The sequence below is a fragment of the Eumetopias jubatus genome, unplaced genomic scaffold (assembly GCF_037043125.1).
Source record: "Eumetopias jubatus isolate StellerSeaLion01/CBP00866 unplaced genomic scaffold, mEumJub1_p1.0 scaffold_9, whole genome shotgun sequence".
In the NCBI taxonomy this organism is placed as follows: domain Eukaryota; kingdom Metazoa; phylum Chordata; class Mammalia; order Carnivora; family Otariidae; genus Eumetopias; species Eumetopias jubatus.
In genome coordinates, this window is record NW_028274815.1 from 84724454 (window position 1) to 84748779 (window position 24326).

The 24326-nt window shown below is 44.2% G+C and overlaps 1 protein-coding gene across 7 annotated transcripts in view; it reads left to right on the forward strand.

Moving 5' to 3' along the window:
- NCK2 (NCK adaptor protein 2) overlaps positions 1–24326 on the forward strand; it is a 146193-nt gene that overhangs the window by 9913 nt on the left and 111954 nt on the right. For 2 of the 7 annotated variants that reach the window (XM_088026605.1, XM_028103782.2), the window contains exon 1: positions 7799–8087. The exons of the other annotated variants lie outside the window; for them this stretch is intronic. The gene's annotated coding sequence lies outside the window, so the exon portion shown is untranslated. Of the gene's footprint in view, positions 1–7798; positions 8088–24326 lie in introns of those variants that run through there. 7 annotated transcript variants of the gene reach the window in all.

A 24326-nucleotide genomic window follows, 5' to 3' on the forward strand; every position in this document is an offset into this window, starting at 1 on the left:
TTTCTTTAGACTGAGGCTCCCACTTGACAAAGTCTGATAATCCCAGGAATTCAGAGGGCCGTCAATTAGAAATTTCCCTGGCTTTATCTAGATCTATTTTGTATAAATCACTTCCTGTTGTACTGCTCTTCCTTTTTACTTTGTTGCTTATCTTCTTCCTTCCTCTTCGGTTATGGGGATAAACACAAAATCAGCACTTTTTAAGTTTTTGAATTTCTCTTGGTGATTATCGTTAAAAAGTACAATCAGTCTTGTCTTTTCCAAAATGCTCCCGTCCTCAGTGGACTGAGAAAGACCTCTGAAAAGTCACTAGTAACTCTTTGTACAGACAAACATTCTAGGTATGGGCTCTGAAACAATGTAACATATCTAATTGTTCTTTGCCCAGGCTCGGTATAATTTGATTCTTCCAGCCTGGGTGGAGGGAGGCAAATAATGTCACTAAGTCACTGTGTAAATGAGGAAAGTGCGGGTCACAGGGCAGTGACTGGCCCGCAGGGGTCTTGTGAGTGGCCGAGAGAAGCCCCCCCAGGCCCACCCTCTCAGCAGTGCAGTGGGTCTGGGGTGTGTGTGAGCTGCTCGAATCTGGAGCTGTGGACCCTGGATTTCCTTCAGGCTTTGTATGTATGTCTCCTCCCTCAAAAATAAAATGTTGGCCTTTACGCAGTGACTTCTTGACTTTTAATTATAATAGGAGCTGGAATAACACTATATCATCCCGAACTTAATTAAGAGCTAGTCTAGATTTGAACTGCAAAAATAAATTGCTTCCTTTAGGCTCCTTTCCACCTGCTGCTAATTTGGCTCAGGTTGTGCAGTGAATCTGTAACCTCCCAACCTCTGTTTTGTCATCTGTGAAACAAGGCTTTAGTGCTCCTGTTTTTGAAGGCCTGCTGTTCCCTGTTTAAAAATCTGAACCGTACCGTGCCTTTTCAGAGACGTTTCTTCCAGAGGAGGGTGGCATGAGCTGACTTCTGTGGTCAGTTTTGTTGCTCTTCCTTTTTTTGTGAATTGGGTTTGAGGACCGCAAAGGCACGTGTGTGCAGGTGTGGAAAAGGCTGCATTATTCATCCCGATCTGACCTACAGATTGGACTGCAGGCCCCAGTTTCACTTAGCTACATTGTCACACACCTCGCACTTTCGTGCCAGGTGCTCTGGATACAAAAACCCGCCCTCAGGGAGCTTCTAAGCCAGTGGGAGATGGCTTCACGGGTTCCCACTCAGCTCTCCTCCCAGCTAACTAGTCTATAAAATGACTGTCACCTCTGTGTGGAGTCCTGGAGGGGCTACAAGGAGAGATGCTGGGGAAGTCCCCAAGGCCAGGTAGACCTCATTGCACGTATTCCAGGGAAGGATAAGGTTTTCTTTGAGATTTTCAGGAACTCTTCATTCTGCAGGCGGCCCCAGAGACCGTGGCATGCCGGCAGAGCAGAGACAAGTCCCACTTGCCAGTTGTCGATCTCTGTCGCCACCACAGCTGGGTCAGCATGCCGTTCCCACTTCCCAGGATGGCCACTGTTCTCACAGGGCCTGGCTGAGGTGCAGGCCGTCTGTTTGCTTAGAATGAACACTCGATTTGGGGGGTCAGCTAGTCCATAATTTTCAGAGAATGTGAACTCTACTTATATGTTGTTTATTTGCCTGAGACTTTTAGCTCTTAAAAATTGGTAAAGCTACTTTTCGGTGCTTTTAAAGGAATGTTGGCGTGAGTTAGCCCACTATACTTCCTTATTCATTTCTTTTTTTATTGATAATGGCATAAATGCTTTGTGCCATTACATTTTAATCTGGAAAAGATTTATTTAGCAAATTATTATTTCACTTGGGTTAGTAATGAATATTATAAACCACTCTTGGCCAGACATTTCCCAGGCTTATTTTGTGTCCTACTGATAGTCTAGTTTGAAGTGTGTCTCCTTTGAAACTTGAACCCTTTCTTACTTCACTATAGATGTTTTGTGTATTTTAAATGCAGTGTTTCAGATTGTTGACTTCTGCTTTATCTAGTACCCGAATCATTGTGCCGTTTGACAGCATGTTGGTATGAAACTAATTTCTAAAGGTGGGCTGATTTGGGTGTTTCTGTTCTAGTTTTGGTTAGTGTATGGAAATAATGCTGGCATTCCAAACAATTAAAACCATAATCAGTGATTTGTCTTCCATTTCATACGGAACCAGTTTACATTTCACTTTTGATGATGTGGATTAGTGGAAAATAGTTTTTATGTTATTCTGTAATTAATTTGTGATATACTGTAATTAATGCTTAGTGCTCAAATTAACTTAATTTGAGAATAATGAGAGTGTAACTTGAGATATGAGTTATGTGATGCACTTTTAAAGATTGCTTAGAATACATCGATTCCTGGCTCTTGGGGGCCTGAGTAGGAGAGAATTTAATGTATGTTCAATTAGTTGGTTCTGGATCTCATTTAAGGGAGGAAGTTTTTTGTTGTTGTTTACAAACTCATGTAGTCTATTATCTTACATATTCAAGTACATATAGTTTGCTCTTTGTTTGAAGAACAGCACAAAAATTGTACTGAGTTCCAACCATGTAATAATCTTATTTTATTGTATTAAGCTAATTGGGTACATTTATCTCCTTGTGTTCATTCCGGTTTTTACCTACTTGTCCAAAGTACAGTTTGTAATTCTTGAAAGTCATCCATGTTATGCTTTGCATATATGTATTTATGTATAGTACATATATATTTTTAAATAGACCTCTAATTTTAGAAGTTTTAATAATTTTTTAAAGCTTTAAAAAGTTTATTTAAGTTATCTGTATACCCAACGTGGGGCTCGAACTCACAGCCTCAATATCAAGAGTCACATGCTCTTCCAACTGAGCAGGCCAGGTGCCCCTAATTTTAGAATAGTTTTAGATTTACAAAAAAATTCTAAAGATCATACCGGTACATGATTGTTAACTAAAGTCCATACTTGATTTGGATTTTCTTTTTTTTTTTTAAAGATGTTTATTTATTTGACAGAGAGAGAGTGAGAGAGGGAACACAAGCAGGGGGGGGTGGGAGAGGGAGAAGCAGGCTTCCCACTGAGTAGGGAGCCTGGTGCGGGGCTTGATCCCAGGACCCTGGGATCATCACCTGAGCCAAAGGCAGATGCTTAACGACTAAGTCACCCAGGTGCCCCTGGATTTTCTTAACTCTTACCTAATGTCCTTTTTCTGGATCCCACCCAGAATTCTACATGACCCTTAGTCCTCATGTCTCTTGAGGTTCCTCTTGGCTGTGACAGTTTCTCAGGCTCTCCTTGGTTCGATGACCTGTACAGTTTTGAGAAATACCAATCAGATGTTTTGTGGAACATTCCTCAGTTGGGATTTGTCGGCTGTTTTTCTTATGATTAGACTGGAGTTACAGGTTTCGGGGAGGAAGATCATGGAGGTCAGAGGTCAAGTCCCATTTTCAGTGCCTTGTCTCAGTGATACATACTGTCAATGTGACTTGGCACTGTTGCTCTTGACCTTGATCCCCTGGCTGAAGTGGTGTTTGCAGGCTTCCCCACTGTAAAGTTAACTGGTTTTTCCACTGACCCTACTGTAGGTTTTGGGAGGAAGTCACTTAAACAGGAGTTAAATTCTACCCCCTTAAGGAGGTGCATTTCCTGCAGTTATTTGGAATTCTGCATGGGAGATTTATTCTCTCTGAGGGAGGAAGGTTTTCAGTGGTTGCAGGGGCATTGCGGCACTGCCCTTGGTGCTGTTCCAGGGCAGAGAAGATAGGAGCTGCCCTGTTTCTAGAACATGGTCCTGGGGCACGTATTAGAAACACAGATTCCTGGGGCCTGCTCTGGCCGCACTGCCTGAGTCTCCTGGGAAGCGCTGGTTTTGGAATTCTTCCTGTTGAACCAATTGCCCCAGTGGTTCTGAAGCATTTTCTTTCTTTCTTTTTTTTTTTTTAAAGATTTTATTTATTTATTTGAGAGAGAGAGAATGAGAGAGAGAGAGAGGACGAGAGGGAAGAGGGTCAGAGGGAGAAGCAGACTCCCTGCCGAGCAGGGAGCCCGATGCGGGACTCGATCCTGGGACTCCAGGATCATGACCTGAACCAAAGGCAGTTGCCCAACCAACTGAGCCACCCAGGTGCCCTGAAGCATTTTCAAGGTGGAGAACCACTGCTCTGTTTTACCGTTTGAACCCTCTCTCCTGCCAGTAGCTTCTATTCCCATGGCTCCCCTGCAAAGGGCTTTTGGCCTGATCACCCCCATGGTTTTAACCCCTTCTGGATAGCCTGTCTAAGTGGTTCACTTTGTAAACGCAAGGTCAGTCTTGCCTCGGTGTGATGCTTTCAGAGCTCCAGCAGAGGGGAAGTAGTGCAGTTACAAACCGTGGGCCCTGCAGGAGGGGTCAGTCTGGCCGCAGGAGGGCGGCCCTCAAATGCCCAGCCCTGTCTGAAAAGGCTCTTGTCGTATGTGTGTGCCCATGAAAGCAAGCGAGGGACTGTGTGATGGTGGGGGTGGCCTGTGGACGCTGTCCAAGTTTGGGCAAATAAGAATGGCCAGCAGATGCTCATGGTCTCCTTGTGTGCCTGATGCCTCTTGCTATGCAATGGCCATCTATCTCTTAGGCGATCCCCGATTGCAGGGGAAGGCAGTGGCCTGAAGTGGCTTCTCCTGTTGGAGGAGGTGCTTAGTGCAGAGGGGGCTGCTGGTGGCCCTTCCCACCTGCCCAGGTACTGTGATACAGCTCCAGGTGTGTGTATGAGCAGAGGTCTGGGCCCAGGTGGGAGTTGGCTCAGAAGCTGGCTTGGGGTGGGAGGGGGAAGGGGGCCTTGGGAGGGAACTTTTTTCTCTAGCAACTGACCGAAGGTTCTAGAGAATCTTTCTCCAGAGTGAGAAGAGTGATTGACCTTTCTCTTAGGTGCAGAAAGGGTCAGAGTTAAGGCCAGGAGACCATTCACTTTCCTTTTTATGCCTCCTCTCTCCCACAGCAGTGGTAGGATTTGAGGGTAGGGTAGGGAGTGGAAGGCTTTCTTACTGTTCCGCTCTCCCCAGAGCAACGCGGACCAGAAAGATTCAACTGTACTCATGCACACAAATATACTTTGTATTAGTGCATTTGTTTATTAAAATTCACTAGATAAGAACATCTGCAGCAGCTTCTTTGAACTTGATTTCCTTTTAAATCCGTGCCTCTGTGTTCAACGTATAATTTGCGATTTCTGTTTTGACCTGCGGATTTCTAATTTTTTTTTTTTAAAGATTTTCTTTATTTATTTGACAGAGAGAGACACACAGCGAGAGAGGGAACACAAGTAGGGGGAGTGGGAGTGGGAGAGGGAGAAGAAGCAGGCTTCCCGCTGAGCAGGGAGCCTGATGCGGGGCTCGATCCCAGGACCCTGGGATCATGACCTGAGCTGAAGGCAGACGCTTAACGACTGAGCCACCCAGGCACCCCCGGATTTCTAATTTTTAAGAAATCTTGTCCTTTTTTCTAAATTTTTGTTTTGACCCAATTTTTGTGAGGTTTTGGCAGCCATGTGTAGAAGAATCACTCGAAGTGAAAACGAGGACTCGCACTTTGTTGGAAAACATTTAAGGGCAGTATTTCTGCCCAATTGGCCGGTCTTGGGTTTTCTTTATAATACATGAGATTTTTGAGAGCATAGTTTCCATATGTAAGAGTGGCGTTGAACAAAGTGATCTCTGAAGCTTTTTTCCAGCTCTCAAGCTGGCAGAGGCCTTGGTCGAGGAAATGGGTCGCACCTAGTAGGCAGAGCATCAGACTGGGGGCTGGGTCGAGGTCCTGGGCTGCGTCTCCACATCAGTAGGCCTTCCTGTTATTCTCAGCAGCAAAAGAGCCCTCTGCTCCGAAAGGTCCCTCCAGCAGCCCCCTTGCCCCAAGTCTGGACTCCAGGGATTTTGCTGAATCTGATGGCCTGGGGTCATGGCGTAACATGAAGTTCCAAGTGACTCCCCAAGTGGGAATCCTGACCCAGGGGCCCTGTTTGTGAGTGGATGGACTTTGGGGGGGGGTCCAACCACATGAGGTGAGGAAACTTATATTTTTATTTTCACTAGTTTTTAACTGAAATTTAGTATTTCCTTCCATTGCGAATGCAGATCACACAACCCTTGACATTCACGGTCCTCACAGAAATGACTGGGGTTCTCATAACTGCATCACGGTGGTTGCAGATATGTTGAAATTCGAGCTACTCTTATCATTCCTTTGAAATTATGGTGGTTATTAGATCTGCCGCGACACCCTTTTGTTCAATGAGTTAATAAAGTAGCACATATATTACAATATCTCAAATGTGTTTTTTAAATAATATTTTAATAACTCTGCTTTAATACAACTGCATAAAATGAAAACCATGTGGAAGTATCGTGAGGAGGAGTCCCGAGGCCTCACCAGCCTGACTTGGGGGTGGGTGGGTGTGCACAGGAGATCAACACTTCTCGGGGACTGGGTGCTCTTCTGTCTGAGAGGATACAGCTGCTGGGCCCTAGCCCTCTGGCCAGAGATGGTCTGCACAGGCCTTGCAGAAAAGTGATTTAATTTTGTTGCCTGGCAGAACTCTTTCCAGCCCTGCAGTGATGACAGAACATCTCCCAAGTGGGTTAAAAAAAAAAAAATATATATATATATATATATTTATATACACACACACACATATATATATTTTTAAAGATTTTATTTATTTATTTGACAGAGAGAGACACAGCGAGAGAGGGAACACAAGCAGGGGGAATGGGAGAGGGAGAAGCAGGCCTCCTGTGGAGTAGGGAGCCCGATGCAGGGCTCGATCCCAGGACCGCAGGATCATGACCTGAGCCGAAGGCAGACGCCCAACAACTGAGCCACCCAGGCGCCCCTATATTTTTTTTTCTGCAAAAAACCAAACCAAAAAAAAAACTCTAAAAAGAATTTTACTTAGATAAGAAGCCTAAATCATTGTTTTTGTAAATTTAATCATTTAAATTGTCAAGGTAGGAAAATATATATTCAGTTTACTAGCTAAAAGAAAAGCGAATATAAATAGTGTTCTCGGATTTTTGATCCGAGTAGAGTGATGGGGGTGGGTTGTGGATTTGGTACCTGGGGGTTTATAGTAACGACCAGCATTGGGAAAATGTCGATGACTTTTAAAAATCTCTTGCATAAAAGAGTTGGACTTTTTGGTTCGCAGCGGTGTTGTGGCAAAATGGTTTCTGGAGTTTTGACCCCATGTTTCACAGAAATATGCTATAAAAAGCATTTTGGAAGAAGAACTGGTGTGTGCATGGCTTGCACTGTGCTTCCTTGTACAGGATTATAAATACTAGCTGCTGGGAATTCCCATAAAATGATGGACCGTGTGGAGGAACATTCCTTAAGTATTAATGTGACAGTCGCTACTATTTATTGAGCACTTTACATTTCATACAGTGACCTGTTTGCTCTTCACCACCACCTTCCAGGCTGCCCTTATCCCCGTGTAACAGATGAAGCAAGCCCTTTAGAGAAGCTAAGTGATTTATCCGAGTGTTAGTCCTGACAGCCTCTCTGTTTTCGTGGGGGCGTGTTCTGTTTGCACACGTGCACGGTGACCTTTGAAGTCACCCGCTCTGCCTTGGGCGTGCAGGTGGATGGCCCTGCGGGCAGGCAGTCTTCCGCCTTCCGCGCCCCGCTGGGACTTGAGTGGGCACGCCTCCTCCGCTGCCTCGTGCATCCCCGCGGGCGGGCGCCTGCGTCCTGCGCCGCTTCCAGGTGCGGGTCACGGAGCTGCCTCCAAACTCAGGGGCCCCGCCCTTCCGGTTGGGAAAGGCTCACCGGAAGCCAACCGAGCCCCCTCGCTTGCACTGCCCTTCCCAGGTGGGGTTTGCAACTCTGCCAGGTCTGAAAGGAGGTGAACTGAACGCTCACATGCCGTATTGAGACCTAGCTTTCTGAGACATCTCTTTTCTGGCACTGCTGTTTTTTCTTTTAATTTTTCTTTCCTTCTTTTGGGGGAGGGTGGAGTTTTTTTTCCTGATAAAGACAACATACTAACTCTTAAAGATAGTATCTGAAGAGGAAGATGCCTCCTGCAATCTTATCCCAAGAGAGAAACTTCATATTTGTAATTCGTCCTTGTAAGTATTTGTAACCATCTGTACAATTTTATGTTCTTCTTAATAGGAACATTTCCCCCCTTTGTTAGTAGTCCTTGTACTGTTTTCTTGTTGAGTGATGTCCCCAAGAGTTGAAAGTTCCGTCCGTTGGAGAAACAGCCTACTGACTTGGTCATTTAAGTGTCTGCTCCAGCAGATAAGGAGCCCGTGTGCATCTCTGAGCATATTTTGTTTCTTCTACTGAATTGTTTCCGGAGAATCCATTCCTCAGAGAGGGGTTGCAGAGTTAAACGGTGGGGACATCCTTATGGTTCTTGATACATGTCGCCATAATGCTCTTCAAAAGGCTTGCAGCAGTTTTCAGGAGTGTAGAAGTGTCGATGTCCCCGAAACTACACTGCTTTGGAAAAAGTATCAGTGGCTCCTCCGTAAAGGCATTTTGAGTCCGTGTAGTCTAGAGGACCTTATCTCCGAGAGATCCTAAAACAGCGTCACTGCTGTTTAAAAACAAGTGGACTAGAATTTGTCCACATGGTGACTACCATGTCCTTTAAAACAGGCCTAGTGTAAAACAGTCCTTGAATGTCAGGGACTCTGCAGGTGCTCATGGATTGAGAACTACATGGTCCTTCTCAAGGCTGGGCCCTGCTGCCAACTTGCCAACTTGACTTTCTAGCTGGTGGGCTGCTCAGCGGTAGCATGTCTCTTCCCTTTGAGGGTGGATTTAGTTTTTGTGAAGAATAGATTGGAGCCTTGTTTGGGGCATAAACTGGGTGACGGAAATGGATTATCCTGCTTTGGTCCCTGGCCACTTGGGACAGAGGGAATGAGGCTGCTATTATCTCTGAAGACATTTTTAGGAGGAGTTGCAGATACTTTTAGTAAATTTGCCACACCTAGAACAGGCAGATCACCTCCCAAAGGTACAGTTCAGAGAGAGAGAGAGAGAGAGAGAGGGAGAGTGTGTGTGTGTGTGTGTGTGTGTGTGTGTGTGTGTGTGTGTGTCTAATTATGCGTATTAGCTATGCGTTGTTGAGTAACGAATTAAGAGCCAATGTAAGCCATGCTCTAACTCCAGACCTACAGAAACAAATAATAAGCGTGTGTAGTTTTAACCTGCGCAGTTTGTGGTGATTTGATACCTAGCAGTAGGTGACTAATACAGCATAGAAGTGTAAACTGTTCTTACTCCTCCACAGTCAGACTTTCTTAGACTTTCTTGCTGCAAAGCAGGGCTCCCTGAAACTGCAACCCTCCTTCTTTATTAGGTTTTTATGACGTTTCTCCTAATTGGCTCAAGATGTAGTAGAAACCCGTTTATGGTAAGCCCTTTAATAAGATTTTTAAAGAAAATAAAAGAATGAAGGGGGGGCATTGGCGGGGGATTAAGTGGGGAAAGGTGAGCAAGATGAGTGCAGGGATAGTAGCATGAGACTGGGAATGTGGGCACTTCTTCCCAGCTGGGAAATGGCTGTGCTGTGGGTGATACTGAGAGTGACCATAAAGTGGGACAAACTCGATGTTATTTTTTTCTCCCTCTCTTATTTCATTTAGATGTTCTTTTTTTCTAGTGCTGTATTCTCCTTTGTCTTTATCCACCAGGCATCGATCAGGGTGGTCTCTATAGGAGAAAGCAGGGAGCAGGGGTTCTCCATGTGAACAGCATAGCCAACCTCAGTTTAAGCCCCAGACTTTTGTGTTCCCTGGCCTTCCTTCCCCTGATAGGCATGCAGGGATTTTTCCCACAATTTTTTTTTTTTAAGTAGGCTCCACGCCCATTGTGGAGCCCAACAGGGGGGCCTGAACTCACACTCGAGATCAAGACCTGAGCTGAGATCAAGGATCAGATGCTTAACTGACTGAGCCACACAGAGGCCCCACAAACTATTTCCATCTGTAGTGAGTAATGATTTATGAGTTAATAGTTCTAAAAGTTTTCAAATTTGTGGAATAACTGATCTGAGCTGCCTGTAAAGAGCTGGTCCGAACTGGGAATCAAAGAAGGGGTGAGGTTGTTCTTAAAGAGAACGCTGACGTAGTCAAGTGTAACTCCTCCCATGGCCGGGTGTATTTGCCCGGGTGCGTGACACTCGTATGTGTGAAGTTAGCCGGGTCGGGTACACACACACGTCAGTGCCAGGATGGGGGTGGTTAACCTTCTCTGCCCGGATCCTCCTTGTGTTTCATGTCCTGTCCTCCACTCTGTATTCCCTTGGGTGACTTTTGATTTTATTTTTGCCACATGTGTCATATACATCGAATCAAACGTAATGTGCTGTTAACTTGATATCTCTAGTGCCAATGCCTAAATGGCCGACTTGTGGTGTTGAAGAAAAGCTTAGAGGCCTAACAGTGAGGTAGCTTACGGAATTTGACTTTCCTGGGTCAACCTTGTTATGACAATAACCTAATTAGTATTTTGTGAAAGGGATCCTTTATAACGTTATATTTTGGTGCACTGATAGAATATTTAGGAATAGCTATTTCTCTTCACGGTGGTGTTAAAAAACAAAATGCAAGTGAGTCAGTTTTTTAAAGATCTTATTGGCTTCCTTCAATGATTTGTGAACTGGGAAGCATCCCATCCTGCAGACAGAAAGGAGCTCCAAGGAGCTGTACAAAATGGAAGACTTGTATAGGCAGAAGGGAAAAGGAACAATGAGATTATAGTGGACAGAAAAGCAGATTGGTTGTGACAAGGTCACTTTCCTTTAGGGGATGGCAGGGGTCTATCAGGCAAAGTACCGAAGTAGTGCTGATGAGGTGATTCTTCATTGACTGGCTTAAGATTCCATTTCTGGGAGCATGGAAACTGAAGTTTGGTGACATGGGGCCTGTTTTTTTTTTTTAATTGTTATTATTTTTATTATTTTTTATTTTTAACAATTCCCCTCTTTTGGTCAGACTCTAACCTGAGAGATGTGATCAGAATTTAAGGCATTAGCAGTACTCACAGCCACCACTTGGAAGTTGAGTTTTGCGGAATCTCTGTCGATATTCACAGGTGATGGTGTTTTTTTGGCTGACTCTTTGTGTGGTATTCACAAGTCATGACTTCGGGTTCACATTCTTTAAGTCAGTCACTCTCTTCATTCCTTTCTGATGTTCCATTCTCAGTGAGATCATTTGCTTGGTGGTTAGCGGCTGTGAACACGAACATGCATTTAAAGCTTGTGAGAGAGTACAGTGCACCAGGAAGATTATGATGATTATTTTTAATGATTTTTTTTATCTATAAGAGCGAGCGCATGCACGGGGGTGGGGGGTAGGGACAGAGGGAGAGAGAGAATCCCAAGCACACTCCCTGCTAAGAACTGAGCTGGACATGGGCCTCGATCCCAGGACCCGAGATCATGACCCAAGCTGAAATCAAGAGTTGGTGCTTAACCGACTGCACTCCGTCCAGGCACCCCTGTGATTATTAAAAGCAGGATAATTCCCAATGTCTGGAGGACCTCAGAGCCATGGTCCCTAAGACCCATACCAATCAAGATCAAATCCCACTGAAGGAGTCACTTTCTGAAGCTAGCTGGCTTGGTACACTGATCTTATGTAGCTTCCCCAGAAGTGTCAGTCAGTACAGCAAGTGGCATGGACTACAGCACAGACTAAAACAATAATCAAGGGCTATCCTATTACCAAGAAGAACTTTGGCCAGAGAGGCCGGGAATTTTTGTTGGCAGCTGGTGGATTCTGCAATACCTTCAAGAGTTAAAAGGTGAGGTTCTGATAATAGCCTCATTTGCACTTAATGGTAGCCAGGGGAACAGTGATCTACCAAAGGAAGCTATCTTGGTGTTATGGATACCCCCTGGTAATTCCTACTTGAGTCCATGACTCAGGGGTGGGAAGGTGACAGCCATGGAGACCAGTAAAATGGAATGGTCTGTGGACCACACAGTTTTATTCTGGTTTCCCTTGCCTTGTGTCCCTTTCTTGATACAAGGCCTGGACACAAGGTTCCCTGGCTTTGTGGTTGTTAAACTGAGGCAGGGAAATAGATACCCAGGGTTAAGGAGCCTGACTTAATAGAGATGGGGGCTTAGTTCCATTGAAACCGAGGCATTTGTCAATCAGGGAAAAGTGTGTGATGGACAGAATTACAGGATTGTCAGCATCGTGGCCCATCGACCAGTAGTTTGGAGATTGGATTATCCCTGTTTGCAGTGGCCCAAGTGTATTAACAATCTTTAAGGCCAGAGCAGATCAAAATATGGGCAAATGAATCATAAAGGCCTTCGTATTATAAAAATTAGGAAAAAGATGGTCAGAGAGGGAAGGAGGAATAGAGAGAAACACTCTTGATCTGGTGTCTTGGGTGGAAGCAGTCTGCCTTGATGTTGGCTGCTTCTCTTCTTTGCCAGTTTGATTTTGAGGTCTCCAGCATTTGCACAGGACCAGATGTCAGGTGGACCTGCCTTCAGCTGTGAAATATGCACCGAGTTTCACACCTTATAATTTGTCAGTGGTGTCAGTGATCAGGAGTTCCTGGTAGGGTCCTTTTTATGATTCTCACTTCTGCAAAAGCATCAGAGTAAAACAGTAGTTGTCTGTAAATGTCAAAGACTTAAAGATCATCATTGTTAGGATTCTTTGTAATGGAAATGACAAGGAAATTTGATCATTTGTGCAATATACAGCATTTTAAGAGAATGCAATTATGACTGATAACATTATACTGAGACATATCAGATTTCTAGGAATTTCATACATTTTCTAGAACGCTTATATTCAGAACCTGTGTCCATACAAGTATAAGCTAAGGAGGTTTAGCATCTCTTGAGAATGCTTCCCATGTAACTTAACAGCAGATAAACCTAATTAATTTAATATTTTACCCAGGTGAGAGACAAATCCTTTGAGATTTTCCAGGAACTGTCTGGGAAATCTCAGAGTTACTTTAAGGTGGAAGAAGCCTCCATTTAGAATTTGATTTTAGGAAGTTGATGTTTTGTCAAGCGGTTTGAACATTTGACTAAATAGGATCACAGATCATTATGATATAATACTTCATTATCTGTTTAACCAAAATGACAATAGAAGATGCTGTTAAAGGCAAATGCAGAAGGTTACAAAGTTGTGAACGAAATTTAGCTCTTTTAGGATTGAAAAGATTGGGTTTTCTTAAGTAACCCAAGAGCTGATGAAGACAGTGTGACGCACGGGAAGTTATTTTGGTTAAAACACAAAATCTTTGCTGCCTAGGCAGATTACTTAAAAGATAAGGAAACTTTCACCATCTCGGATCTAAAGCATACTAAAGGTCCAAGAGAACACTGTCCTTTTATCAGGAAGAAAATCAAATTCTAATTTTGTACCAGTGTACTCTTGCTATTAAAACTCATTAGAAAAACTTAAGTATATCCATTCCAATCTTAGCCACCTTGACCACTTGTAAAATTCCCTCTATGAGATTCCTTTTCCACAAACCTACAACTGTGTTTATATCTGTTCAGATCTTACGTATATGTTTTTTTATCATTCTGGAACAACTAGTCATTTTACTCTCCTTGTCTACTCTTAATACGTAGTTGTTTCCCTTCACCCTTGTTATTTATAAGAAGTTTCATGTACTTCTATTGACTAGAATTCTTAATGCCCAGAGTCCTTATTTCCTAGTGAAAACTAAGAAGTAAGCAATCATGGACTGTCTCTTACACTAGCATTCTGTGGATCAGCAAACTCATAAATACATTTCATAACTTGAAGAAGTATATTCTTTCTCCTAGTAAATTTCTCAGTGTTGTATGGAACATGTTTACTTAAATACCTGCATATCTTAAGTTTCTCTATAATAAACCAGAAGTAGAATTAGATAAACCTGTGTTCAATAATTAATGTTCATTATTTTATCTTATTTGAAAATGATCTAGATATTCAATGGCTGTACATCATTTAACTTAACATAGCAAAACTCCAAAGTTTCAAGTTATCAAAAATATTTGGGGAAACTATTTAAGTAGACACACCGTAAAACATAATCATGGCTAAAAAGTTCACCTAAAAACTTTTATCCTACTTAATGTCAATCTAAATCACTTGTTTTTAACATTTAAATTATTCATGAAAATTTTGCAGACATTAAACAAAGTTATCTATTAAGATATTTTTCTTGCTGACAAACTTTGTAACAGAGATAAGGTTAATCTGTTTGAGTAGAAAATGCAGGCAGAATAAAAGTATTATATTTAATGCTGGTAGCTCTAAATACATGCCTGTTTTAATTAAACCAACAAACTTTAAACTTGCGCCTTTTTTTTTTTTTTTTTTTTTTTTACCGAAGACTATCCTAGATCAGGCAAACCTGAAAAATATTTGGGTTAGTTTTTATATTTCTGAGAGTCTAGAAATTCTTAATTTGGTAAATGCGTGTTTTTATTTAAACTAATTAAATAGACCTTTTTTTTAAAAAAAAAAATTTTGGCAATACCATCCAGAGGTAGAAAAATATCACACATCTACAGCATACATATTAGACATACATAAACATATGTACATACAAACACAGACCTTACAACTATTGTTTTAAAATTTTAACCATATGGGGTGCCTGGGTGGCTCAGTCGGCTGAGCTTTTGCCTTCAGCTCAGGTCATGATCCCAGAGTTCTGGGATCAAGTGCCGCATTGGGCTCCCTGCTCAGTGGGGTGTCTGCTTCTCCCTCTCCCTCTGCTGCTCCCCCTGCTTGTGCTTGCTCTCTGTCAAATAAATAAAATCTTTAAAAAAATAAAATAAAAAATAAAATTTTAACCGTAAGATGGGTACAATAATGCAAAACTCTCTAGTTTCTAAAAGAACAGTTGGAATCTAATTGTGTTTCTAGAAGATGGGATAAGTTAAGGTTACCCATTCTGATGGTTTAAACTTTTTACCAATATTTGTGGAGAAGACTTTCAAGAGTTTTCATTTGCTTCCTTTCCAAACATCCCGCCCCAACTCTTTTTCTTCCTTTGATAAGAAGTACCTCACTTCCTAGAGAGACCAGGTAGAACATTTACATCTCAGAAGCACAGGGAGAGAATGCAGGTTCCTTCCTCTGGGACTTCTGTTTCCTAAATTCCGTATTTTATGGTACCTGTGAGCATTTTAAGATGAATGGGTGAGATTTGGGGATTGGTTAAAAGGATAGCTGGGCTTTGAATTGCTGCCAGAGATGCATTTCTCTTCTTGTAAAGACTCAGTTTGTAAGACAAGGGCAGCTGTTTTTAATAGCTCAAGGAACTGGGTTGTGATCTAAATGATTTCAAAAGGGCTGACCCTCCTGTCCAACTACCTCATCTTCATTTTGTGTCTTTGTATCTGGGAGAAGATACTCAACTAAGATGGAAATCAAAGGATTCCTATGTTCTAGATTTAGAGTTTTGTCTTTAGAATGTTTTCCTTTCCCAGGACTCTGAGTACTTTTAGCTGAGGGGAGGGGCCCTAAAAACGGTTACTATTAAGTTCTGAATATCACTTCCAATTTGGCCAACTGACCACAGAGCCAAAAAAAATCCTTTCAAATACCCTGTCAGGTTTCAGCTGGGAAAAACAGTAAATATTCCTGACAGTACTGAACTATCCCTCCCTGCCCTTGAACGCACAAGGCATTACCAAGGAGGGTGCAAAGGATACTACTGCGCCCTATTCCCCCCCCCCCCCCCCGCAACTCTGGATAGCAATAGGAAGAAGACTTAAGACAATTCTCAGAAAACAGAATGAGATGTACAAGAAGACGCACGAGTCGCCCTTCGCCGACTTCTGCCATTTTTCCCACAGTCCCAGCTGGAGGCTCCGGAGTAGGGTTTCAAGTAGAGTGTCGCTCCAGTATCGACCAGAATTTGGAAAGGATTTCCATAAATTTCAATTTTAGTTTCCCCTTGGCTGTTTAAGAGAATGACTGGTGGGAATTGAATCCCTCAGAGTCCCACTGACCGTGGGAGGAGCCCATATGAAGTGTCTGCAAGGATAGAAATGGGGGCGTCTGTAAGGCCACTAGTCCCGCAGACTTGTTTACAGTTGTATAGTCTCTGCAGAGTGGAAAGGCAGTTCAGGCAGAGGATTGGCAGACTGAGTATTGAGATAAAGGAGGATAGAGGGAGCAGTAGGAGTCCTATCTTAGGCTTTTGTTTGGGTACCTCTTGTGTCTTTAATTTTTTATTAACCTTTTGTAAAGAACCTTTCAGTGAAGCAATTTTGTAGTCTTGAGGCCTTTTGGAGGCTTCCGCATGCCAATTAAAATAGGTGTCCCAATCTGTTTGATTTGGGAACCCTTGCTTTCAAGTGCATTTCTTAAATGAATGATGTTGTCTAGTTGGAACGTTCTCCGTGACGGCCGTTGCCATTCTATCTTGTCTTCATGAGATTTTGTCATTTTTTGTAGATTCTACAGCTTCCAAGACCACAGTTTAGATATAAAACAAGCAGGTTTACCAGAAGTTGGCATGCTCAGATCTTTGGAACTAGAGGTTCCCATTTCTTAGCTAAGCCTCGGGTCCCTCGGAGCCAAATTAATACTTAAGAGGGATGTGCCACTGGGTTGGGGATTAGGTGGTGCTTTACGTTGCACCTCATTGCATGGGAATTTCCTTGAGGTTGGCGGGTGGCCTAGTGTCCATCTCACCCATGTTGTGACCAGCTTATCCTCGCACGAGCATTCCGAGAGCTTTTCAGTGCTTGGCCTGCCGTGCCCACCAATTTTGCAGCTTTGGCTTCTGAGATTCCCATTAACTGTGGGTCCATTATTCCTTTACCTCATGTGCACAGTAAGAGAGACCAGCAGTAACTGAGGAAACAGCTGTGGACACCAGCAGAGATGGTACTGTGGACCGGCCGAAAGAAGGCCTTAGGTATGCAGGACCAGCAGCTCCCAACATGGAACTATGGACCAAACCAGCAGACTCCAACAGGTGGGGTCTAGGGACTAACCAGGGGCTAGGGATTTGGGATTCAGGGGAAACCATCTGCCAGCTCAAGCTGATCTGCTAAGTCCAGGACTGGGACCGTGGACCATCCAGGGGACTAATCAGGGGCTAACTAAGGACTGGTGCTTTGTTAGGGCCTTCTGTCAGTGTAGACTGACCTGTCAGCCCTGGACTAGAGAGCCAGTTAGATTGGGAGCTCAGCATGAGTGGAGCTCACATCTGAGAGGACCTTGGAAATGGCAAGACAGACAACTCAAAGGGTTGGCCTATGTTTCCCATCCCTGAAGGTGCGTCAGGAGTCTCTTGCATCCTACCACTGCCACCAGACTTAAAAAACAAAACTCAACTGAGTAAAGTGAAAAGATTTTGTTTGCCTTATTCAGCGATTTGTGAATTGGGCAGCATCCCATTTAGCAGATAGAAAGGAGCTCTGAGAAGCTATACAAAATGAAAGGCTTTTGTAGGTGGGAGGGAATGGGAACAAGGAAGTTTTACTAGACAAAAAAGCAGGTCGGTAGGTCATGACAAGGTCGCTTTCCTTTAGGGGATGGCTGGGGCAGGGGTTGGGGGGAGCTGTCAGGCAGATTACCCAAGTAGTACTTTGTAGACAATTCCTCACTGACTGGTTTAAGATACCATTTCTGGGAGAGTGGAAACTGTTAAGTCTCGGTTTGGTGACACCGGTCTTAGCGTAAGCAACTCCATTTTGGACCCGTTGTCTTGTTTTTAACTGTGTAGAACAGGGGTTGGCCTGTGGGCCAGATCCGGCCGCCTGTCTGTTTTTGGGATGCCAGTTTTATTAGAACACAGCCAGGCCGCTTTTATTTACATATGGTCTGTGGCTGCCTTCATGATACAGGGCAGGGCTGAGTCATTACATCAGTGACTGTATGGCTTGCAATGCCTGAAATATTTATTTGGTCCTTTTCCAGAAAAAGTCTGCCAGCCCTGCTGTGCAGGAAGGAATGGGGGTACAGTCAGAGTCCTTGCTCTGTGACTTCATTGGTGCAAGTGAGGTTTGGTGCCTTTTTCTCTGATAGGAAGAGGATTCTCATCATCCAGGGGATTTAGGGTGAAATTGTACCGGGTACTGGGTGGTTCCCGGCACTAATGAAGCACATGATGAGTATTAATTCCTTCTCCCCTTGATTACTCACATCCCGCTCTCCCATCCTCAGGTAGTTGCTTTCTTTGCAGGTGAAAATTTGAGATGAAAAGTGGCTTTCAGTCCCTACATGGTCAGAAATGAAAGCATTTAAAATAGCTCCATCCCGTAGACTATCATGCAAGCCACCAATGTGAGCTAAATCTGTAACTTGAAATTTCCTAGTTAATCCCATTTAAAAAGTAGGAAGAAATAGATTAAATTAATTTTAGTAATGTATTTTATTTAGTTCAATTTCATTTCAACTTATAATCAATATGAAAAATCACTAATGCTGGAGCACCTGGGTGGCTCAGTCTGTTAAACGTCTGCCTTCGAATCAGGTTGTGATCCCAGGGTCCTGGGATTGAGTCCTGCTTCAGGTTCCTTGCTCAGCAGGGAGTCTGCTTCTCCCTCTCCCTCTGCCCCTTCCCTCTGCTCCTGCTCTTTCTCTCCCTTTTTCGTAAATAAATAAATAAAAATCTTAAAAAAAAATCACTGATGAGATGTTTGATTTTTAATTTTTTTTCTTCTTTCTTTTTTGCATAAGTGTGTGGAATCCAGTGTGTTTTTCCCTTAGAGCAGGACACAGATGGACTTGACTGTATCGTGAGTGCTCAGCAGCCACGTGTGGCTAGGGGCTACCGAACCGCGTAGCTCTCTGCTTCTCTGAGACCAGCTGGGCATCCTTTAATTCAGTTCAATTCTGACACCAGCTCCTTGGAGTTAGCATAGACCGTGTAAGGCTCCTCTCGCTTCAGATGCCAGTTTAAGGTTCTGGCCTTCCCATACTTCTGACCGACTGACTGAAAATTGGGGGTTCCCGTGACCCCCTCAATGGGCTTAATAATTTGCTGCAAGGACTCACGGAATTTCATATCAGTGGTTTATCACAAAGGATGTAGGATCAGCCAGATGACAGAGGTGCATAGGGAAAGTTATGTCCAGGGGGAGGTACAGAGCCTGGATACCTTCTCCAGACCTGCCACCCTCCTAGCACATCAGTGTGTTCCCCAACCCTAGAGTTCCCTGAATCTTGTTCTAGAAATTTTATAACCCAGTGTCTAGCCCCACCCCCTTGGTTGTTGGGGGCTGGCACTGAAAGTTCCCACCCCCTTAATCCTGTAGGTTGATCTTTCTGTGGCCAGCCCCCATCCTGAAGCTAGCTGGGGCTAACCCTGAGTCACTTCATTAGCATAAACTTGGGCGTGGTCTTAAGGGGCTGGTCTGAATAACAAGACGTCCCTGTCACTCCGGAAATTCCAGGGGTTTTGGGAGCTCTGTGCCAGAAACCACGGAGCAAGACCAAATATATTTTTTATTATACCACACCAGGACAGCCCTAGAATGCCTTCCCTCCCTTTTTCCTCCCCAGCTGGCTGTGCCCTATTTAAGAACACTCCTCCTCTCTAAAACAGCTGATGCATTCTTATTTTACATTCTTCTCTACCCTCTCTTGACTAATCATGACTGTGCTAACTCCCCCAGTTCTTGGTTCTCAGGAAGCAAATGTAGGAAAGATACAGTAACGTTTCTAGGGAAGCTTAGAGATCCAAACTGATTAAATGTAACACAAAAATGGTGACTCTCCTTAGAATAACTTACAGAAGAATAACTCCACTGTAGCAAATAGGCGTCTAGGGTGCAGGTTTTCTAAGAAGTGGGATGTGGGGGGTGAAGCCACCACCCCACCTGCTGCCATGTGGAAGCACAGGGTAAAGTAGATCTGGCCGAGAAGGCCCGCCTGTCCATGCAGCTCCCTCCCTGAGGAGTCGGACTGTCCAGGCACCTCCATGGCATGGCACGTGAGCATCCAGACGTTACCGATAAAACTGGTTCGGGAGGAAGACCAGAGAAAAACTAAGATTTTTATTCCTCATGTAGTTTTTGGTCTCCCTTGCTTGCATGATGTGTCTGTATTCTTAATGTTTACTATTCAGCTTGCTCGTGCAATTTAAAGCCAGGGTTCAGGAACCAGAGGGGTGGGGGCGATCTTGGTCCATCACTAGGACTGGGACTTGGGCGGGTTACCTCCCCTCTTGGTGCCTTGGTTGCTTGCACTGGAAAATGGGCTGTTATGAAGATTAAAATAGCAAAAACACTGAGAACAGTGCCCTACACATGACATTATCTAAGTATTTTTGCATTTGTTTTGTTACATTGTGTAAAGCACTAACAGGTAAAGAAAAGGTATATTGCAGCAAGAAAGGGATGGTGGCAGAGAATGTCTGGGAGCTGTGTAAGAGGGGCATGGTTGCTAAAGGAATTTCTAAGAATCAGATTTGTTTTAAAAAAATGTAATGTTTTGGACGTGGCTTTCTCAAAATTCTTTAAACTTTAAGGGCATGAATAAAATTTCTCTTAGTGTGTCTGGAAGTTAAAAGCAGGGTCAGTAGCTCTATCTGATGTTAAAGATCTTATTAAAGGGTGGTGTTTGCATCTGGCTTTTATCTTTCTGAGGCATATGTGATAAGAGGTATCAGATAGGATACTGTGCTTTTCTATAACTGAAGTGCTGCAGCTTACTGTATGGTGTGTGGGTGACCACAAATGATCACATGTAAAATAATTTTTTTTTCTTTTTAAGGAATAGAAGGCTACAGGCTGTCATTTCTAAGGGGTTGTAGATGCACTCCAGAAGCATAGGCCATTGTCTGTAAAATGATGAGGTCATGATTCAGAGATTGATTCATGTGGTAAGTCCTAGAAAGTTATCTTGCCTAGGATGTGGACCTTGATAGTTAGTAGTCTGGGGTGTTTTTATTAATTTTCATTCAGACATCTTTATTTTAACAGGTCAAGAAAAATATTTTTATGAAAAAGTATTTTTAGCCTCTTTAAATACTAAAGATATTCCAGAAAGTTATTTTGGGGAAGTAAGCTATATTACGTTAAGTCATTTTTTAAACTGTTTATAATTTCAGTTTTCATCGTTGATAGTCTTGATGTTAATATCATTTCTGCCCTCTTTCATATTTTTCATTCTGACTTTACAGTAGGAAATGTGAATAAGTTATATTTTGGACAGATGTTTCAAGAGTGGTTTCCTGTTCTTTCTCATCATATTATGGCTTAAGTGAAAACTATGTTCTTTTCTTATGACTAGAGGATAATTTTTTTTAAAGCCAATTTTTCTTAAATAGAGGCTGTCTTAGCTCGAGCGGCTCTAGAGTAAATACCTTCGACCGAGTGGTTTCAACAACAGATGTTTGTTTCTCACGGTTCTGGAGGCTGGGAGTTCAAGATCAGGGTACCGGCTGATGCAGTGTCTGGAGAGGGTCTGCTTTCTGGGTTGGGGACAGCTACCTCCTCGCAGTGTCCTCCAGAGGTGGAGAGAGAAGGGGCTCTGGTCTGTTCCTCTTCTGATGAGGGCATTTATCCCAGCCTGGGGCCCCTCCCTCATGACCTCCTATAGAGCACGACTGGGGGTTAGGGTTTAGCAGATGATTTTGGGGGAGACTCATTCAGAAACAGCAGCTTTGAGACTGGCTTTGACTTCATAAACCTTTTTAGAAAAAGCACGTGCCTTGGCAGAACACTCCTTGCCACTGTTTCTTATTTTCTTCTGTCTGAATTAAAAACCCTTCTGGCATCAGAGGCTCCTCTCCTTTGTCAGGCCTGCCCGTCACTCAAATCTGTTTTTCCTCACAGCTGTTCCCAGAAGCTTTCTCAGGCTGACTTTCTCCCTCCCAGGGCAGTTGGAGGGCCTAATTTTCCATCCCCTCCCTGCCACTCTGCAAAGATGAGGTGTTGGAGAAGGGTCCCAGAGCTTTTCCGCTTGAAGGCTTCGGGAACTACAGCCTGTAAGCTGCCCCCTGTCTGCCAAGCTGCCTGTGGCGCAGAGGGCAGCGAGTCTTCCCCTACCTGAGGCCGATGGTCTCAAGGGTGGTGGAGAATTGAGAGCAGTCTCTTATCGGAATCTTCCCAAATGGCCTCTCTGAGCCTCTTGGGAACTCTTGACCTTTCTGGCCCTGAGTTTGAGGACCATGGATTTAGACTGTTGGTTTTCACTTTCTCAAGGCTCAGCTCAAACACTCAGCTTGCTTATTTAGTCCCCAGAGAGAACCTTCCAACCCCTTGGAATGAGCAGCACTAAACATCCTATGCATCTGCCTGTGTTTAGTGAGGGGAAGGCCGAGGAAAAGGGAAACATGCCTTTCTTCTTTCCCGATGGCTGTGGGCATCATCCTGGGTGCCCTCGATCCCCTCTTTAGGCAGCTGGTCTAGTCTTAGATTCTCCGGAAGTGCCTGGATCTCTGGTTCTGCTCCCCTCTCCCCTCCCCCCTCCCCTACTAGTCCAGCTTGGGGTCAGCCTCAAGTTTTGACAAATGGCTGCACTGAGCCAGGACTTGAGTGTCACTGATGTTCAGCATTGGGTCCTCACTGTAGAGGACATGGAAAGAAAACAGCAATGCAGTGTTGCCCCTGATTTCAGGGAGTTTGAGGCATTCCAAGTTCCTGCTTGAGTTTTGTTTCCTGAGTGCTTCTGTCTGGAAGTGGCCTCTTCTCTCCATTCCGCTTACCTAGTGGGTGCAGTTGAGTGTCGTGTTGGAGTCGGCGTCTCTCCCTGTACCTGGTCTCTTGGTCCTCCCAGATAAAGCCAAGGACTGTCATTGTCATTTCCCTGCCCTTGAATGCAGCAGTTCCTTGTGTCTTCTGGCAGCGTGAGCCCCCTTGTCCTTCGGCTTCCAGCCACCAGCTCTAGGCAGATCTTTCTCCCGGTCCAGTGAACGTGCGGGTTCCATCCTGTCTTGCTTGTACTACTTCTCCCCTGGAACACCCCCTTGCTTCTCGTGTTGTTTGTGACTGTGTACAATGTTTGTGTAACCTGCTGAACAGGTAACTTCAAGTTCATTAGAAAGACTCCTGTGGTGTATGTAATCTGTGCCACTTCATACTTAAAATCTCTCCTAGAATCGTCCCCAGGACCACAGCCATAATGTGAGTTTGTTTAGTCTGCCATCCCATAATACCTGTGAGTGGGTGGCTTCTAAACAGCGGACATTGGTTGCTCACAGTACCGGAGGCTGCAAGCCCAAGGTCAGGGTGCCATCAGGGTTGGTCGGGCGAGGGCCCTCTTCTGGGCTGCAGACTTCTCGGATCCTCACGTGGTGGAGGGGGCAGAGGTGCTCTGCAGGGGGTCTTTATAAGGAGACTGATCCCACTCATGGGGGCTCCTCCCTCATGACCTGTTCCCCTCCCCAAGGCCCTTCCTCCTGATACCATCTCCTTGAGGGTTAGGATTTCACGGTAAGAATTTGGGGTAGAACACAATCATTCAGACCACGGTGGCATCCCTTTGGCACATCATGGTTCCTTACTTAAATGCTGTAGCTTCCAGTGTGTGGGTATCTTTTCCTTGAAAGACTTCAAGCGTCAGTCACCCACTCAACAAGTATTTGCCTACTCCATGTCAGGTGGCGTTTTAGGCCCTGGTGATCCTGCCCGGAAGAGGTGGGCCCCAACCCCTGCTCCCAGGAACATGTGTCCAATGGCTTCTGGGAGAGTGACAGTAGTGTGGCCTTTTGCTTTGCTCTTCTGTCCTCCTTTGAGTAGTAATCATTTGTGTAACTGATTTATTTTGCTTAAAATTAAAAATAGAGTCTCCATTTGCATCATAAGAAAAATACCAGAGACACCAAGTGAAATGCGCATCAGGAAATCTGGCGGAAGAGGTGCCTTAGGGAGGGATGTTTTAGGTACCTGAGTTCTCTTCACTCCCAGCACCTCTGCCTCCTCGAAGCAGGTTCTTACTCTGCCCGACGTGATGGTGGTCTGACCGAAGCTCACTGTTTTCTGTTTGAGCAAAAATAAAATTGAAGTATTAAAGAATCAATGTAAGAATTTGGTGGTGGACCTGTGAAGGGTATAGGGGTCCTTTTTGTGTCATGGTGTGCAGAGTCCCTGAAGTAGTGATTCTGGGTCCTGGAGCCCATTCAGTTGTCTGTTAGGGCAGGTGTCCACTGTTGGTCTGGTCAGCTGTGGCCAGGGTAGCACACAATTACTCGACTGCAGGGCCCATCCTCCATCATGGGCGAGGTGGGAGTGTATCTCAGTTTGCCTGGGGCCTGGGAATCACGAAAATCTGGGTCCACAGGCAGACTCAGTTTTAACTCACATTTACTTAGCAGCTTGTGGGAGGCATCTGTGGGACACTGATTAATATAGATCATCTATAAAGCAACCTTTCTTTTGAATTATGTTTATCTAATGA